Source organism: Macrotis lagotis, chromosome X (genome assembly GCF_037893015.1).
Source record: "Macrotis lagotis isolate mMagLag1 chromosome X, bilby.v1.9.chrom.fasta, whole genome shotgun sequence".
Taxonomy (NCBI): Eukaryota; Metazoa; Chordata; class Mammalia; order Peramelemorphia; family Peramelidae; genus Macrotis; species Macrotis lagotis.
In genome coordinates, this window is record NC_133666.1 from 545,080,123 (window position 1) to 545,099,222 (window position 19,100).

The following is a 19,100-nucleotide window of genomic DNA, read 5'->3' on the forward strand; positions in this document are numbered from 1 at the left end:
TGTGCTGACTACTGAACTCTTACAACCAACTCGTAACTATAATGGGAGTTAGGTGCCCAAAGGAGGAAAAGACAAACACAGACCCAAGACACCTTAATAACTTATTTCAGAAACAGGATGAAGAATGATACAGAGAGTAGAAGCCAGTATCACGAATGGATAAACAGCCAGTCCTTGTTTCTCTCAAGTTGTCTTGGTGATTTGCAGAAGACTGGGGAATTGTCTGATTCCCCCTTTCTTTCTGAATGAGAAGACGTAATTAAAAATGTCCCCCAAGAGAAAGTCCTTGGCCCTGGCAGTGTTACAGGAGATTTCTATAAAACCTTTGGCTTAGTTTCTTCTGTATGTGTACTTGACATCCTCAATCACTTGAGGGGCACAGGTGGATTTCCTCCTGCCAGTCCTCACACTCAGATTATCTTAATTGCTAAGAGGAATAAGAATGCAGAAAACTGTCCCCCAGCTAAGCTAAGATCACTGATTAACATGGATATCAAATCTTGGGAAGAGTCCTAATAATTCTGATCATTATTAGGAAGCTGATACTTTTATCACACAGCATTACTATGAGAAAGTAGTTCTCTAAGTATGGTCCAGGTATCCTTAGGGGACCCAAAATCCTTACAGTGGTACAATCTATAAAACAATATTTCATAATACTATCAAGATGTCTTAATTTCTAATAGGATAACTATCAATAGATGCAACCCATACAAATAAAAACTATTTGGGAGGGTGAGTTCTCAATAATATTCCAGCATAGGAAGGGGTCAAAAAGGGAACAAAAAGTTTGAAACCTGTAGTTGTAATAAATGTTTCCGGTGAGGCATTTCTTTTGGTAGGAAATGCGGTATTTTTTTCCCTTTACATCTCAAAGTTAATTCTTTCATTAGAAACAAGGACCATTAAAAGTCTCATAGATCACTTGTTTTTACTGAAGGAGAAGATTTCCTTGGCAAAATGGTGAGGATTGGGAATACTCCATTGCCTAAAAAATCTGGTAGTTAAATAATTCCAAATTGTATCAATTAAATTGAATCATTCAGAAGGTGTTTATTAAATACCTCCTATATGCTAGCATTGTATTAGGTCTTTTTTGAAATTTGTATAGGAGGGGCAGCTAGGTAGTGCTGTGGATAGAGCACTGACCTTGGAGTAAGGAGTACTTGAATTCAAATCCAGTCTCAGACACTTAATAATTACCTATGTGACTCTGAGCAAGTTACTTAACCCCATTGCCTTGAAAAAAAAAGAAATTTGTATAGGAGCTTTGCAACCCTACTTAGTAGGAGGGGGTGGGTGGATGGATGAGAACAAAATATATATAGCTAAATAAATATGAAATGCATATGTAACTTGATATGATTCACTCTGAGATTTGATTGGAAGCCCAGTTACATATATAAAATAAATTTAAAATCATTTCAGGGAATGTAGGTATGGGCAAACTTCAACAACTGAGGAAAGATGTCCTATAGAAAGACGTATTTTAGCTGAGTCAAGAAGGGATAGAAAAGGCAGAGGTGAGGAAGGAGAACTTTTGGGGTCAGCCTATGTAAAAGGCACAACAATGGACAATGGAATATAATTTATGGTGATTTGTTTGTTTCCTTTTTTGAGTGAGGTAGTCTATTTTTTCTGTGACTTAATTTTTCTATAGCAAAGTGGAGAAACTGATAATATTTGATTTCACTATACTCTTGATAGGGATGATGAGCCAGCAGAACTGTATTGAATGGAATTGAACAGCCAATAGAATTTCATTGAACTGTATTTTGAAGACAGAAAAACTATTTGTTCGAAGTGAAATGGAAGCCTGAAGAAGACCCACATCTTCTGACCTGCTGCACAGTGTTCTCTTCAGTGTTTACAACAGATTGCCTCTCTTTTAATTCATACTTGGAACACAGGAAGGGCTTAATAGATGTAATCTTTTTCCTAGTCATTTATACATTCATTCATTCATAGTCTTTTTCATTCACTTTAGGTGATTCAAAGAGGGTCTTTGTAGGGCTAGAGATTTATTGAAGCTACTTCTTGCCATAAGGCTTTTCAGGCTACTCAAGGAAGTTATGTAATCTCCAGCCATCGAAATCCATACTGGCAGAGTGGTCAGAAGATCAAATTTAGTTTGTTTTGTTTGTTTGTTTGTTTGTTTGTTTTTTTAGATTTTTCAAGGCAATGGGGTTAAGTGGCTTGCCCAAGGCCACACAGCTGGATAATTATTAAGTGTCTGAGACTGGATTTGAACCCAGGTACTCCTGACTTTATCCACTGCGCCACCTAGCCACTCCAGAAGATCAAATTTTGAATCAATAATACTAAGTGTTGATCTGGCCTCTGTTACTAATAGCCTTGTGTGACCTTACACAAGTTATTTCTCTGGACCTTAGGGTTCTCACCTGTAGAATGAGATGTGAATATACAGTTCATGGTCATGTAATCTTCAAAAATACAGTAATGTCATAGACTAAATATCACCTGTTTAATGCTTACTTAAATATGGGTGACCAGTTCTGGTGACTTTATGAGGTTCTTCAAAGGTTTAAGATTTTTGATTTTCTAGAATTTGAAAATACATCCATTTAATTTATCCCTTTGACTTGAAAGGCAAAATTATTCTTAAATGAGATTTTTATGTTCAGAGTAGTCATGAGTTTGGTATATTTTTTTTGGTGATTGGTTCATTTTTTTTGAATATTTTTTTCAGTCAGGAACAATAGGACACTGATTTAACATTTCCAGGCAAATATGTGGGTTTAAATTTGTACTAGAACTAGGGAAACCTGATCAAGGATGTATAATTTATAAGTACTAAAACCAGGAAACTTCTGTCAGGTATTTTCCTTCTATTTTTTTTTAAACTGGTTTTCTCTTTCTGTACAAATTTTTTGCAAATCAATTGTCTATTATGATTCTTTGTAGAGTTAGTTGATTCTTTCACCTAATCTAGTCACCTACATCTAAATAAGACTAAACCACTTAAAATACACATCCCCTTCACTGTGGGATATACAGATGTATGTCAGTGGTCTACAAAGAGGGAACCCTGATCCCCTGGGTTCATGACATGGCTCAAACTGTGCAGTGATTAACCAGTTGGAAAGTGGAAAGATTAGTGCAGTTATTCTTTCTGTGACTTTTCCTTTTGCAATTTTGATTGCTTGAGTTGTCATGAGAAATTAAAAGGGAATTTTGCAGGAGTTTTGTGGAATCTTCAGGCAACATGTGGAGACCTGTAGACAATATAAAAAAAGTTTAGAAACTTAGACATACATAAAATATATTTATGATATTGCATGATAACAACCCAAACTTTACAAGAAGGTATTGTAAATAACCCATAAAAGAAAAAGAAAAAATTCAGACTTCTCTGGTACAAAGGGAGTGCCAAAAATTTTGGCTTTCCAGATCATGGTGGCACTACACACCCAATATCCATGATATAGAAGGGATAGATATGCATTCTACCTTTTCCTAGCAACCAGTGCTCCCCCCCGCCCCAACACAACCTTATACCCTCACCTTGACTCCTCACATAGCCATGAAAGCTGTGAATCTCTTCTTTTCTCTACCAGAAAGTGCCCTAACTGGGCACCTGCTATAGAATAAGAAATCCTTCTTCTCCCAGCTCCACACCCTGTTCCCCCAGATCACATTAGTCTTTAGCAGGCACCCCTGCCAGACTAAATTATTTGGGGGATGGCCAGTGAGAATTTCAGAGGGGTACAGAGACTCCAGTACATATAGACACAGGTGGACTGTGATCCAATCTCATTACTTTCTTTCTCCATAAATCTACCCTTCTTCCAAACTTCATTATTTCTCTTGAAGATATCACCATACTTACAGTCATCATTGTCTCTTCACTTTCACTCAATCTACCATTAAACTAGTTGATAAATCTTATCATTTCTACCTCAGCAACATCTCCCAAGTCTGTCATATTCTCTATTCCCTTGTTCACCACCCTCATTCAGATCCTCATTACCTCTCACCTGAACTATTGCAATAGCCTCCAAATTGGTCCCCCTGCATCAAGTCTCTCCCCAATCTAATTCATCCATTGGACAGATGCCAAAGAGATTTTCCTAAAGTGTAGATCTGACCATATCATTCCCCTGCACAATAAACTACAATGACTTCCTAATGATGTAAGGATCAAATGTTATTTCATCATATCTCTTTTAAAATGTCTACTTGTCTTTATAATATACACAAGTATTAGTTCATCAGTACATGTTTATTTAATATTGGGAATATAATTTTTTTTACTATTAGAGTACATGATCAAAAATATTTGGAGACTATTAGTGTATGTATGGATATATATTAATGTATATATTCATGTATGTATATATATATACATTTAGATGTATGAACACATGCAGGTAAATGTATGCATCCACATATATGTGTGCATATACACAGACATACACAGATACACACACAGAGATATGTACCTTGACCCTAATGAACATTGCAAAATGGTATTAGACAAGATATAATTAAATGTTTAATACGATGACAAGGGTTCCAAATATAGAAAGAATCTGAGGATTTAGAATCTGAATGAATGAATGAATGTAAAAAAGCATTAATTGAAAGTGTATTATTGGCCAAACACTGTACTAGGTTTGGAAATATAAACAGAAGAAAAAGATAGCTCTGAAGGAGCTCCTATTCTAATTGGGAGAGTAAAATGGAAGTTTCAGTTGAAGGGTAGATAACGGACTGATGGACCAATATCTTCCTAGAAGGAGTAGATTTGTTGATTCATTGAACTGATATGAGCAGGCAGATACATATGTAGTACATATGTAGTACATACATATGTAGTAGCCATAGTCTGGAGGACCTGGCCTATTACTGCTGAGAAGAGGAGAAGGGGAAAATTCCTCTAGGAATCTAGGTAGATATAATGTATGGCACTCAGTTGGCAGGGGAGACAGTTTGCTTAGAAATAATTTAGTCTACTCTTTTTTTTAGAAATGATGAAAGAAGTTAAAAAAGGTGGCCCTCACAAAAGTAGCAAGTGGCAGAGCTGTTTGGGATTTGACCCTAAGTTTTCTGAATCTAAGTGCAGTGACCTTTCTTCTACACTTGTAATTCAACTGAAACATTTATTAACTTACTGTGTACAAGCTATTGTTCCAGTTATTGGAACCAAAAACCAAAAACCAAAAATGAAATAGTTTCCATTCTCATGGGTATTTAGTCTTCTGGAGATTGGGGTAAGGTAAATAAATACACAATTAAGTACCAGCCAAATTCAAGAGGAGGTAATAAGGAAACAAGGAAGGGGATTGGGAAGATCAGTAAAGACATCTCTGAAGTGCCATCTAAGCTAAGGATGTATGGAGAGAGGGAGTACATGATAAGGATGGAAAACATCTATGTAAAAATATGAAGACACCTTTGAATATAGAGTACTTTGAAAGGGGTTCTATGAAAATTATAGAATAGTAGGTTTTATGAAAAGAATAGAACAGTAGGGAGCAAGGAGGGAACCAGGAAGAAACTGGGGTGGAGATATTCTAGTTAGGAAAGTCTAAAAGACTTTCAAAGCAAAAGTAAACCTCAAGGGCCTATTGATGCCTTTACAAGATGAACCTTTTGTTTGTTTGTTTGTTTTTGTAAGGCAATGGGGTTAAGAGACTTGCCAAAGGTCCTGACTTCTGCCAATTGATTAATTACCAGGAGTTACTTCGGTATCTGGACTAGACCTCTCCCACTCTTCTCAGTTTTCTAATTTGATTAAGAGGAGATTTTATGAAATAGGGAAATTTCTAGTCACTTATTACAGAAACATAAGTTTACAACTCATTCACCTTTGACAATAGTTAGAATTTGATGAGACATATTGAGAAACAAGAATTTCATCATTAGCAAACTGAATTTCTTAATTTGATAAATATTTATCAAACTTTTAAGTGTAATGCAAAGTACAAAGGCAGTTGGGTACAATTAAAGAACCTTAGATTGAAGATCTAGTTCCTGTCTTGCCTCTGTCCATAGGGAAGTCACAACCTCTTAGGATCTGAAGCAGTTTTCAAAAGCTCTAGTTTTAATGGAGTGACTGATCTGGATCATTGGAGGGAGTTTCCATGCCAGGAAATTTCCCAAAGCAATGAAAGTTTAGGTCTGGATCTGACATTTCCCTTCTCCCTGTATCTTCAGAATGGTGAGACATGATGCTCTGGAATACAAAGGAAGTATAAATATTTGAATAAGAAAAAGTCACTACCCTCCACCAAAATGTAAAATAGTAAGTGAGAGAATTAAGACATGCACCCAAATAAGTATCACTAGTCATTCTATAATTCAGAAAGCAAAATTCAGTACAATATTGATTTCCTTTTCTGCTAGACTGAAATCTCTGTGAAGAGCATTTATTAAGTGACTACTATCTGCCTGGTACTATATAAGCACTTTACAAATTTTTATCTCATTTGATCCTCTTAACAACCTATCACATATGCCCTATTATTATTCCTATTTTACAGTTTAGGAAATTGAGGCAAACAGAAGTTAAATGACTTGCCAAGGATCACACATCTAATAGTGTCTGAGATTGGATTTGAACACAGGTTTTCCTGATTTCAAGCTTAAGGCTCTGTCCACTGAATCACCTCACCTCTTATGAAGGGATCCATGAGGGCAGAATCTGAAATTTTATTTCTGTATTTCCTGAATCCACCTAGTACATTGCCTTGCACATAGCAACTACTAAGCAAATGTTTGTTGAATGTTCGGTGACTATTAGGTCCTCATTTTTCAGTGACATAAAATGAATTCTACCATGTAGAATAAATACTTGTTGCTTAACTAAATTTATCCATTATGGTCAAGATTTCTGTCAATGACTTCTGAGTTCTTTATGCAGGGGGTGGAGAAGGGGTGGATATGGGTTTTTTTTGGAGGGACTGCTTCCTGCCAGTTCTAGGTATTAAGGGGTCAAATATGTTTGACTTTCCTTTAGGCACATTTGGTGTTTTGCAAATGAAGTTAGAATGAATACACTATGAAAACTATGTGGGACATTGGCAGTGTATGGGGGAAGAAAATCTGCTGTTGGCAAAATGCTTAATAATTCATGATATTTCTAAAAATTTGTGAAGCTGCCTACAGCCCTAGTATCCTGGGGCTAGAAGCTTGTCAGATCTCAGGATCTAAGATGCACCTGTCTTAGCTGTAATGAGGTGGAGAATTCTCTAAGGAAAAAGACTGGGTGCTATAAGGATGAATTGTTTTTGGGATTTTTGCTTTAGAATCTCTGCAGAGAGGAACTTGAGGGTCTTAAGGAACATTGTTCTAACCTCTGTCTTTAGGGGCCTATGGTTCTTCTGTCTTTTGGGAATATGGGAAAGGGAAAAGCTACATTGTCTGGAACAGTTCCATTTCTGAGGCTCTATTTAGCACACCTCAAGCATGGGAAAGAATTGCTATATACATGGAAGTCTGAATTCACAGTCAGGGAACTTTGCCTGAGAGTGTTAGGGTTTCATGTATACAACTTTAAATAAGCTTCTTGGGCCATAGGGAATAAAAAAAAACCAAGAATGATGAAATATATTATATTAAAAGGAATAGTTTGAGGGTCACAGCTTCAAAGTTCCATCTTATTGGAAGGCTCCAAAAACAGGTGTATCTCATAATGATTTCTATAGGGTTGGACAATTTCATTTATCAATAGATAGTGATTCAGGATGCTGTGGATCATAAGTTCAGGTATTGAGATCTGAAGCAGTCCTTAGAAGTCATTTTAGTTTGACCTAATTTTACAGATGCAGAAATACAGTTTCAGGGAAACTAAATAACTTTCCAAGGCCACAGAAGTAGTTAATGTTAGAGGTGAAAGTCAAATTGAGGTGTTTTGACACCAAATCAAGTACTTTTTCCTTTTTACCTTGCTGTTCAAATATAAATGAGAGTTGAAACTCTCACAGGTTCTCCTAAGTCACCATTCACTGCAATTCCATCATTTTCAACTTTTATCTGACTCTTCATGGACTCATTTAGGGTTTTCTTGGCAGATATTCTACAGAGGTTTGTCGTTTCCTTCTCCAGCTCATTTACAGATAAGGAAACCAAGAAAAACATGTTAAGTGACTTTCATAGGGTCATATAGCTAGTAAATGTCTGAGGCAAGATTTGAATTCAGGTCTTCCTGAATCCAAGTGCTATAAACTCTGCTCTATCTGGCTGTCCACTTTGTTCCCTTAGAATATTTTTATTTGATCTTCATTTATGAATGATGCATGTAAGTGTTCTTTGGAATTGCAATGATCTTCAAATAGAGCAAGAATATAAACAGTAATTTATTTGCTTGGTCTTTTCATACTATAGGGGATTGATTATTCACCTTCATTCAGGGGTTTTTTTGGTTGTTTTTTTTTCTTGATGAGTTTACCTGGCATAGGAATAACTCTTCTCTTGTTTCTTCATTAAAAATGAATCAAATTCCTGGATGCTACTAAATTTTTTTTTTGCTTTGGTTAAACTCAGTTTTGCAAAATAAGTTTTTTGAAACATATTGATTTCTTTTACTTTTGGGGGAATATCATATTCTAGGATTTTCTTTCCTTTATATGATCATCATAGAACTTGCCTGATTCAGGATGTTTTAAAAACTATTGCTGAAATTTTTGAGCTTGGCAAATACATTTTTATGTGAGCTGAAACAGCTTTTTTCTGAATCTTTCTTATAGATTCATTTGAATTCTCTTTCCAGTCTAAAAATAAGGTGTTATACTTTTTAAAAAATCATTTTTATTTTCCAGAATTGGAAATTGAAGGGATGTCCATCAATTGGGGAATAGTTAAACAAGTTGTGGCATATGTATATGATGGAATACTATTGTTCTGTTAGAAATCAGGAGAGATGAGGTTTCAGAAAAGCCTGGAAAAACTTGCACAAATTGATGCTGAGTGAGATGAGTAGTACCAGAGAACATTGTTCACTCTAAGAGCAACATGGGGATGATGACCGATCTGAATGGCCTTGCTCACTCCATTAGTGTAATAATCAGGGACAATTTTAGGGTACCTGTGATGGATAATACCATCAGTATCCAGAAAAAGACCAAAGATTATTATCTTCAATTTAAAAAAGAAGTTGTCTTATGTACTACATAAATTTGGCATCTCTAATATTTTATTTCTTCCTCAAGTATATGTTTTTCTCTCTCAACACATTCAATTTTGATATACACATATCAGATTATCAGATTGCCTTCTGTTTGGCTGGGGAGGGAAGTGAGGGTAGGGGAAAATTTCAAAATTTAAAATCTTATCAAAAATGATCAGTAGAAACTATTGTATATATTTGGAAAACAATTGTATATAATTGTATATAAAACTATTGCATATATAATTGTATATAATTGTATATAAAATTATTGTATATAATTGGAAACCAAATAAAATATTCATATAAAAATAAAATTTTTATTTTCCTCTTGAATGTCAATAGTTTTTTTTGAATTGGATTTTTTTAAAATTTTATTTTTAATTCGCTCCCCCTGCAGCTACATGCAAAAGCAAGCTTAAACATTTACTTCCAAAATGTTGAGGTCCAAATTCTCTCCTTTTTTTGCTACCCTACTACCACATTGAGAAAGCAATTTATTTGATGTAGGTTAAAAATGTGTAGCCATGAAAAAATTACTACAATGTTGTAAATGTAAACATGACCCCTCCCAAAAGAAAGAAACCGCAAGAAAAATAAAGTGAGGAAAAAAAAGTGTACTTCAGTCTGTATTCAGACACCATCAGCTCTGTCTTTGGGATGAATACCATTCTTTATCATAAGTCCATCAGGGAAATTGCTTCAATAGTTTTTCCTCCCACAGTTGCTATTGCTAGCTGTATTTCTCTTCATTCTACCCCTCCCTCATTTATTCTATTCTTTCTCTCCTTTCACCCTGTTCCTCCCCCCAAAGTGTATTGTATCTGACTATCCTCTCCCATGATCTTCCCTCTCCTCTATCATCTACACTCTCTCCCTCCCTTTCCTCTCCTATTTTCCTCTAGGGTAAGAAAGATTTCTTTACCCAATTGAGTGTGTATGTTATTCCTTCTCTGAGCCAATTCTGATGAAAGTAAGGCTCATCCATTCCCCCCTCACCTTCAACCCCTCCTCCCCCTCCATTGCAAAAGCTTTTTCTTGCCTTTTTTTTAAAAGGAAATAACTTGTCACAGAGGGAGCTAGGTGGTGCAGTGGATAGCACACTAACCCTGGAGTCAGGAGGACCTGTGTTCTAATCTGACCTCAGATACTTGATAATTGCCTAGTTGTTTGACCTTGGGCAAGTCATTGCCTTGCAAAAAAAAAAGAAATAACTTGCCTCATTCTAACCCCTTCTTTCCTTTTTTTCTCACTACATTCCTTTCTCACCCATTAACTCTATCTTTTAAAATATATTATACTTTCAAATTCAACTCCCTCCTGTGCCTTGTCTATATATGCTCCTTCTAACCGCCCTAATAAATGAGAAGGTTCATATGAGTTATCAGTATCATCTTCCCATGCAGGGATAGCAAGCAGTTCTACCTTATCAAGTCCCTCATAATTTGCCCTTCCTATCTACCCTCTCTATGCTTCACCTGAGTCCTATCCTTTAAGATCAAACTTTCTGTTGTACTCTGGTCATTTCTTCAGGACAGTTTGAAAGTCCCCTGTTTCACTGAATGTTTGTTCAGTTTTGCTGGGTTATTGATTCTTTTTTGTAATCCAAATTCTTTTGTGGAAGGTTAACAGTTTAAAGATCATCTTTCATTCTTTCTTCAGGTCAATTGCTTTGTCTTGTACAACTCACAAATAAGCTTCCATTTTTGCTATTAGCAGGAATTTGAATGAAGCTATACTATAAGCTCAAATTGAGACGTAAGACAAGGGTTTCAACACAAGAATAACAATAATAAGTATAACAAACAGCAATAACAAAACCTTAGTTACTGGAATTGTGGATTGAGAGCAGAGTAGGGTTAGCATTCAGGTTCATGATTGCCATGAAGTTTCATGACACTATGAGTTTCAGGATAACTCATAAACATTAAACACTAGAAGACAACCATCATGTCCACCATACATTTTCTTTTCTTGAAGTCAAACATCCATAGTTCTATCAGTTGATTTCTATATATTCAGTATTTCTCCTGATTTTACCTAACCTATTGATTATATAGCTATACAAATTTTCCCCAACAATCCCTCTACCACCCTTATGGGGGTAACAAAAGATTCTCTTTTTAAACTACAGCATCGTTGATTTTCATCATAAGATTAGCTTTTTACATCCTTTTGGAGTTCTATATTACCTGACCTCTTGAGAAGTTTTCTTTAATCCATGTACCCTATTTCTTTTCCCATTCATGTACAGTTGATTCTGACAACAACCCCAAACAAATGCTTCTTATGTATGTCTCTTAGTTCATAATGTACTTACATAAATGACGATACATTGGATGTTATTTTAAGAATTTTGATAGTCAGGGACTGTGATTTCATTGATATAGGGAACTCTAGTAGTAAAATTCCTTCTACCAGTGAATCAAATAGCTATTTTGTCCTGTATAGTTTAGGGGTGTCCTACCTTTTAGCTTCTTTTGGGGGGAGGGCAACTAGGTGGTACAGTGGATAGAGCACTAGCTTTGGAGTCAGGAGGATGGAAGTTCGAATCTGTCATCAGACACTTGCTACTTGCTAAGTCTGTGACCTCAGGCAAGTCACTGAATCCTGATTGCCTGGCGTCCAGGGCCATCTCCAGTCATCCTGATTTATTTCTGGTCACCTGACCCAGATGACTCTGGAGCATGACATCACCTCCCTGATGCTGTAGTCCTCTTTGAAAATGAAGGACAAACATTCTGACCAAGCTCTTTTGGGTTACAATATACAATTAAAAAAACTTTCAGGGGCCACATACAGAATTCAATACCCATTCATGAATGCAATGCAACCCATACCACCAATGAGCACAATTACAAATGTCGGGGGGGGGGGGCACTTGTTAGGTCACAGGTTGGACACACCTGGTTTAGAGAGTTTCCTGAGACACCAAGAAATTAAATGACTCACCTGGAGTTAAAGGGAGTTTGAGTAAGAGGAAAGACTTGAACTCAAATATTTCTGACTCATGGTTACTTTCTATTCACTGTCACACACACTCCTTTTTTTTCTATTATTGAATTAAAATACTTTTTATCAATCATTTCCTTCCTGAATGTTCTATTCAGTTGATTGTGACTGAGACATATTTTTGGTAGACCAGGAAAATTTAATGAAAACAAAAGAATGTGTGCTGCATTAAAAAAAAAAAAGCATGCTTCAATTATACAGTAGAATAATTTGTTCTAAAATGTGATCCAATGGAGGCAGCAGGTATATGGACAGACAGATGGACTCAGCAAATGTGGCTGGCATATAGAACTTTTGTTCCTTTGTAGGTGAATATTATTTTTTAACCAGTGAAGTATTTCTTTCATACACCCCTTTCTGTCTCATTGCAGGGTATATGGTTAGGCAAAAGGTTGTTGTATAGTCTTTTATCAATGTCACTGGGACTCTAATAACTTTTTAAGGATGACTTGTTTCTATGCCCCAGATATTATTTTCCTGTGTTTCAATCCTACAGTGAGTATGATATTAATGCCTGTTCTGCATAGTGAGTGGTGAGTGTATTGTTGAGAAGGACCTATTTTTTTTAACCAATAAGGACATAGTATATGCCAGATGGTTAATTCCCATGGGTTAATGAGTGTACCCAAACTCTTCATGATTTAAAATATCCCGCGGACATTTCTTGGGTACAAGGATTGCTGGCTTTTAATTTACATTTGTATGAAGTATATATATTTTGGCTTCCTTCTGCTGATACCTGGAGAAATAAATTTTTATTCACAGCATGTCAAATATATCGTATTTAGGTTATGTCTCCTGCTGCTTTGTGCATGAATAATTAAGTTGCAGAAATTTAAGTTGTTGGATTTTTTTTTTTTTGCTATTCTATTAGATTGTGTTTTGACTCTCAGTTGTGGGTAAATTAGAACCTAAGAGACTATAGCCTCCTGTTTAGTGTTCTGTCTCTCAATTATTAATTTGCTGCATTTTTTAAGATGAACCTTTTCCATGTCCCTTTTAAAGTAAGATTTTTATTTTTAACTGATGAAAATGCTTTACTTTTCAGCATGCCCAATGAAGAGGCTAATGCTTTATTGTCATTGAGCAGAAAGGAGAAGGACCATAAAGAAGTAATCCTAAAATACCTAAAGATAGGAACAGAGATGTACGTCTGTTCTGAGCAAAGGCAATCCTGAATGCCAGGACAATTTTAGGCACCTCTGCTTATTGTCTTTGTTTGAGCTCTTTCTGTTTTGAGCCATATCTCTAGGGAATAGTTCACCTATCAGCTACTCACAGGATGAAAAACCTATATAAGCAGACTCTTATAATGCTAATTCTTTCTACTGAGAAACAAAGCACATATAAGTTTATATAAATCAATTAACATATTGCAATAATTCCTCAATAATACTCTATAAATAACTGTATTTTTAGTTTATTTGAGTTTTAAATACTCAACAAAAATCTTAAAATCCATTAGCTCTTCTCTTTTCAGGAGCTTGAAGGTCAGAGATTCTGTGACTCTACTTGCCAGGATCATATCAGGTTTTAAAACCAAACTTTGTCCCTTCCAGGCCTTTACACTCAGCAGTTTCTGTAAACAGAGACCTGGGTACCTTCTGTTGCTGGCAGGCAAGACAAAAGAAGGTAGTGAAGGAAACCTTAGGGAGCAATGGTCTGTGTTCACTTAGCCCAAACTAACTGACCCGATTAGCGGACCTAGTGGGTCTTGGGGTGGTTAGAGAAGGTTATTTACATATATATTATATATATATATATATATATATATTATATATATGTACATACATACATACATACATATACATATTCAAACTGATATGGAGGACTGAGGCACTTAAAGAGTAGTAGCAGAAGCAACAATGGCAAGAGCAGCAACACCATCCTAACTTTAAAAAAACAACAGAAATTCTAACTTCATTACATTAATAACAAATAATTGTGCATGAAAAGCATAGTAAAGGTTGTCATCAGGCAGATGTATGACTGGAAAAAAAAGGTGTATCAACATTTGTAAGTGTTTAACAAGTGGCTCTCTGGGGAGAAAATAGTATGCTGACCACACTTTTACATATAATCTACATTATCAACATTTTCTCCACCACTTTATCAAGTCAAGATGATCAATAAAACAATAAATCAAGTTTTGACTTATACTCTCTTCCAGTTTCTGAGGTGTAAATGCTAATGTTATAAATTTAACAATTGAATTTCTCTTGTTGGATGCATATCCCTGAACCCATGTGATTTGTTGATACCCGTGGATTGTGAAGGAATTTAGAAGATCCTCAGCACTGATTGAACCACCTTGGAGATATTGGTGGCAGCTAGTCAGCATAGGGGATAGAATGCTAGAATAGGAGTCATTTGAGTTCAACTTTTCTCTCTAACTTACAAGCTCTCTCTCTCTCTCTCTCTCTCTCTCTCTCTCTCTATATATATATATATATATATATATATATATACACACACACACACACATATATATATATATATATCATGAGCAAATCACTTAATATTTCTCAGGTTCAGGTTCTACACGTATAAAATGAGGAAAATAATATTACCTTCTTTACAGGTTTATGGTGAGGATCATATGTGATAAAATATATCAAATACTTTGTAAACCATAAAGTCATTTATGTTAGCTATTACTAACATTATTATTATATAGAATGGCAATATGGGAAAAATCTCCAGAGAAACAGCATGAATTAATTTAATTTGCATCACTGAAGGATGTAGTACCAAAAGGCTATGAAATTGTCTTCAAATTAATCATTAAATATTGAAGTATTTATCTTGTATCAAGAGAAAATAGGGTTAGCTTATATCAGCTGAATTGCCTACATCATTTTCCACATACATACCTAACTCAACTCAATTTCTTGAAAACAAACTTCTTGACTATGTGTCCCATATTGCACAGCTCACCTTGTAGAAAGAATATTAATATATCAAGGAAAGACAGAGAGATGAACAACAAGAATGACTTAATTAAACATAATATATTTCAAAGGATTTCTGAAGAAAGAATATGAATCCCCTTTAAATGGTTGAATAAAGAGATAATCTACAACATTCTGACTTGAATACAATCTGTGGCATAGAATCTAAGCAAATAGAGGGAAAAATCATTTAGGAAGGGGGAAAAAAGAAATAGGAAAAAAAGGCAAAATTAAATGTGTGAAAAAGTAATATTCAGAGAGATAAGTAACATGAACAATGTCCTAATATTGACATCTCTAAAGTAGTATTCAAGGGACAGAGTCAAGATGGTGGAGAAAAGGCAGGGACTTCCCTTTCAAAAGTTTTAAAATGCTTCAAAATGAATTCTGGAGCTGTATAACCAACAAAAACATTGATTTTTATGATTGAAATCCCTTCTAGCTCAAGGTTTATTTGTTTATCTTTTCCCATGAGTATGCTTCTTTGAATTCTCTCATCTCCATTTTTTTTAATATTAGGGTTAGCTTATATATTTTGATTATCTTCATATTTTGATCATCTCTTCTTGTCCAATAACTATTTTGCTCCATTTCATTAATTAGAAATTTTCAACTTCTTTTGCTGAATATATAAATACATGTATGCCTTATAATTGACAGATTATGATTCTAACTTTGGGGAGAAAAGCATTTTTATTAATGGTATTTTAATGAGTCAACCCAATGTCCACTGTTAGATATTTTTTGGTTATAATTCTATGAACTTGTGGGGTTTCTTCTTACAGCAATTTCCCACAATTCATGAAAACTTTCTCTTGTGTGACATTTATTTTTTATGAAATGCCTACTTGTGGACACCCACAACAACATGGGAAGGATCCTTGCTGACTAAGTATGTCCTAATTGTTTTGAGAAATCTGCCATGAGAAGTCTAGAGGTAATATTTAAAATGCCAGGAGCTATTTCTGTCAAATAACTTTGGAGAATGTTCTACTGGATTTAGTTGCTAGTTGGATTCAAATGCAATCTTAGTTATAGAGTAGAATCTGAAAACATTTATTTACTGATTGCACCCTATAAAAATGGAAAATTGCTCTCTTAGATACTTAGGAAACAATTCTGATTTTTTTCAGATTTTTTTTCAAGGCAAATGGGGTTAAGTGGCTTGCCCAAGGCCACACAGGTAGGTAATTATTAAGTGTTTGAGACCGGATTTGAACCCAGGTACTCCTGACTCCAGAGCCGGTGCTTTATCCACTGCACCACCTAGTTGCCCCTAGCAATTCTCATTTTTTTCAACAGTACTATCAGAAATTTTGCTATACTTCACAGTGTGAGTAAAGGAATAATATTAGGAACTAAAGGAACAAAAGAACATTATAATGAAAGCTAAATAAAAGGTAGAAAGCTTAAAAAATGTTTTGTGAAGGACAAGAGAAGATTGAAGATCATTGCTCAAGGTGAATGAATCAATATAGCAGAATAACTCAACTTTTATATGGTTACTGTTTTCTCTTCCAAAGAGACCAATCTGTGTGACCTTATTTTTAAATTGATATCTTTTGTTTTTACATTCTTTTAAAAGATTGAGAATCTATCCCACTCCTACTCTAGTCAGTGTGATATGTCTCATAAAAAATATTAGAAAAGAAAAAGAAAAGAAATTTAAGAAAACTTTTCACTCTACCACCTTCCTGCAATGTTCCACTCAGAGTCCCCATCTCTTCACAGAAGGTAGAGATATATTTTTAAAAATCTCCTCTCCTGTCCAGATTTGGTTATTATTATTAGACAATTTTTCATTTTGATTTACCATTCTTTTTGTTTTCTACAATCACTGTGTACATTCTTTTTGGTTCCCCTTATTCAACTCTGAATCAGTTCATATGAATTTTTTAATGCTTTCTTCTCACTCTGAATTCTGTATATTTATCTTTTCTTTCTGAGCATTTATTAATTTTCTTTATTCTCCTGTCAATGAACAGTCAATTAATTTACAAAACTTTGTTTCCTCCCTGTTCCCAAAAATCCTTTATGAATATTTTGGTGCATAGAGGTCTGACTTTCTGACTTCCTTAGATTATTTACCTAGCAGTGGGAACTCTGGATCAAGAGTTTTGAAACAGTTCAGTGACTTTTTTCATATTCAAGTTCTTTTTCAGGATAACTGGACCAATTCATAGATCTACCAACAGTATATTAATGTATCTGTCTTTCCATAGGCCCTTGAAAATTTTGTTATCTTTTGTTATCTTTACCATTGCTGAAAGAGTTGAAACCCCAGCATTTTAATTTTCATTTCTCTTAATACTTGCAATATCAGACATATATTCAAATAATTATTGATGCCTTGAAATTCACTTTTTTTGAATACTATTTCTAGTATTCAATACTATTTCTTTTTTGGGACTGGTGGATGAGAATGGTGCCATAAATATAACATTCTTATACTTCAATAATGCATTTGATGGATTTCCTCATCTGCTAGATAAGATGGAGCAACATGGGCTAAATGATAGTATAGTTAAATAAACGTGGAAATCATTAAATATCTAAATACTATTGAGGAGGGACATCTCTAGTAGAGTATCTCAGAGATCTATATTTGGATATGACAATGGAAAACGTTATTTTTTTAAACCAATAATGAGAAGTGTTAGGTGTTTTGTTTGGACTGGGATAGGAATATGCTAGAGTTTTTGGTGAATTGGGTTGGATTTCCTTCCTGAACTCCACAATGATGGAAAATAAACTTTTGCAGGAAAGATATGGGGAAACTTTCTTTTCTTATTATTCTAAAGGGCAGTAGGTTTGACAAAAATACTGAAGAGAGGTGGGCAAAGAAGGAACTTCCTAAAGTAGGTAGGGTGGTACAATGCAAAGAGGACTTTAGAAAAACAGTTTGGAATCTGAACCATAACTCATTCTGTTCTGAGGTTCTGACTGTGATTTAATTTCTCATGTTAAATGAGTTCTTTTGAGGAAAAGGCTTAGTACACTTTAAAGAGGTAGACTATACCAGTGGAAACAATTGTGGTTGGCCTTTATATAGTGGAAAAGAATTTTCATTATCTTCAAAATATGACAATGAGATAAATGGAGTAATACAGAAAAATCAGGATTGGGCAATGTAATAGAATCAAGTTCAGGGGACAAGATAAAGCAATGGGGATAAGCAAGGAAAATGAGCAAATACAATGAACACAATGAAAAGTAGGAAAGGAGTGATGAACTAGAAAATGAAACGAGGAAAAATTATATATGTTTGTCATGGCAGCAAAATGGGACAAAGATAGAAAGAATAAAGGAGGAGAAAAAAGAAGAGAAGGGAGAAAATAGGAGAATAATTAAGGAGTCACTATTTTTTTTAAGATAACATATCATAAGAAATGTATGCCAAAAAATTGTAAAATGTCAATTTTACTTATTGCACAGTATATCCTATTTCTTACATCTACTCAAATCACATGTAGTTATGTGATAATTTATTCGTGATGGATCACACTGGGAGACAGATTTGTCTGGCACTTGAGCATATCTTCCTCTATTTTATAAACCTATGTGAAAAGAAATAGACTAGGCTGTTCTGTATTTAAAAGAGAGCATAAGATTCACCTCTACAACCTAAATAAAGCAAGGTAAGGCCATTCTTCCAGCAATTATTAGACCATTATTATATATAAGACATACTTTATTATCTTATGGTAGCATAGGTTCCATCTTCCTTCAAATAACATAGCATAATCAGTTATAAACTATGTATATGCCATGTCCTAAAGCTATGAGCTTTGTTGTGCCCCAGATTGAGAGATTTCCATCACCATCTAGGACTTGCCCTTTTTATATTTCCATATTCATTTGTTTTTTAGGCTTCTGCCAGGTATTTGTCATTTAGATCTAGTTAATGAGGAAATTGGGAGATGAAAATAGACCTATTGAAATGAAAACCTTAGAATATAATGATGCAAAAATGGAAAAGGAGAGAGAGAAAAATAAAGGAGAAGAAA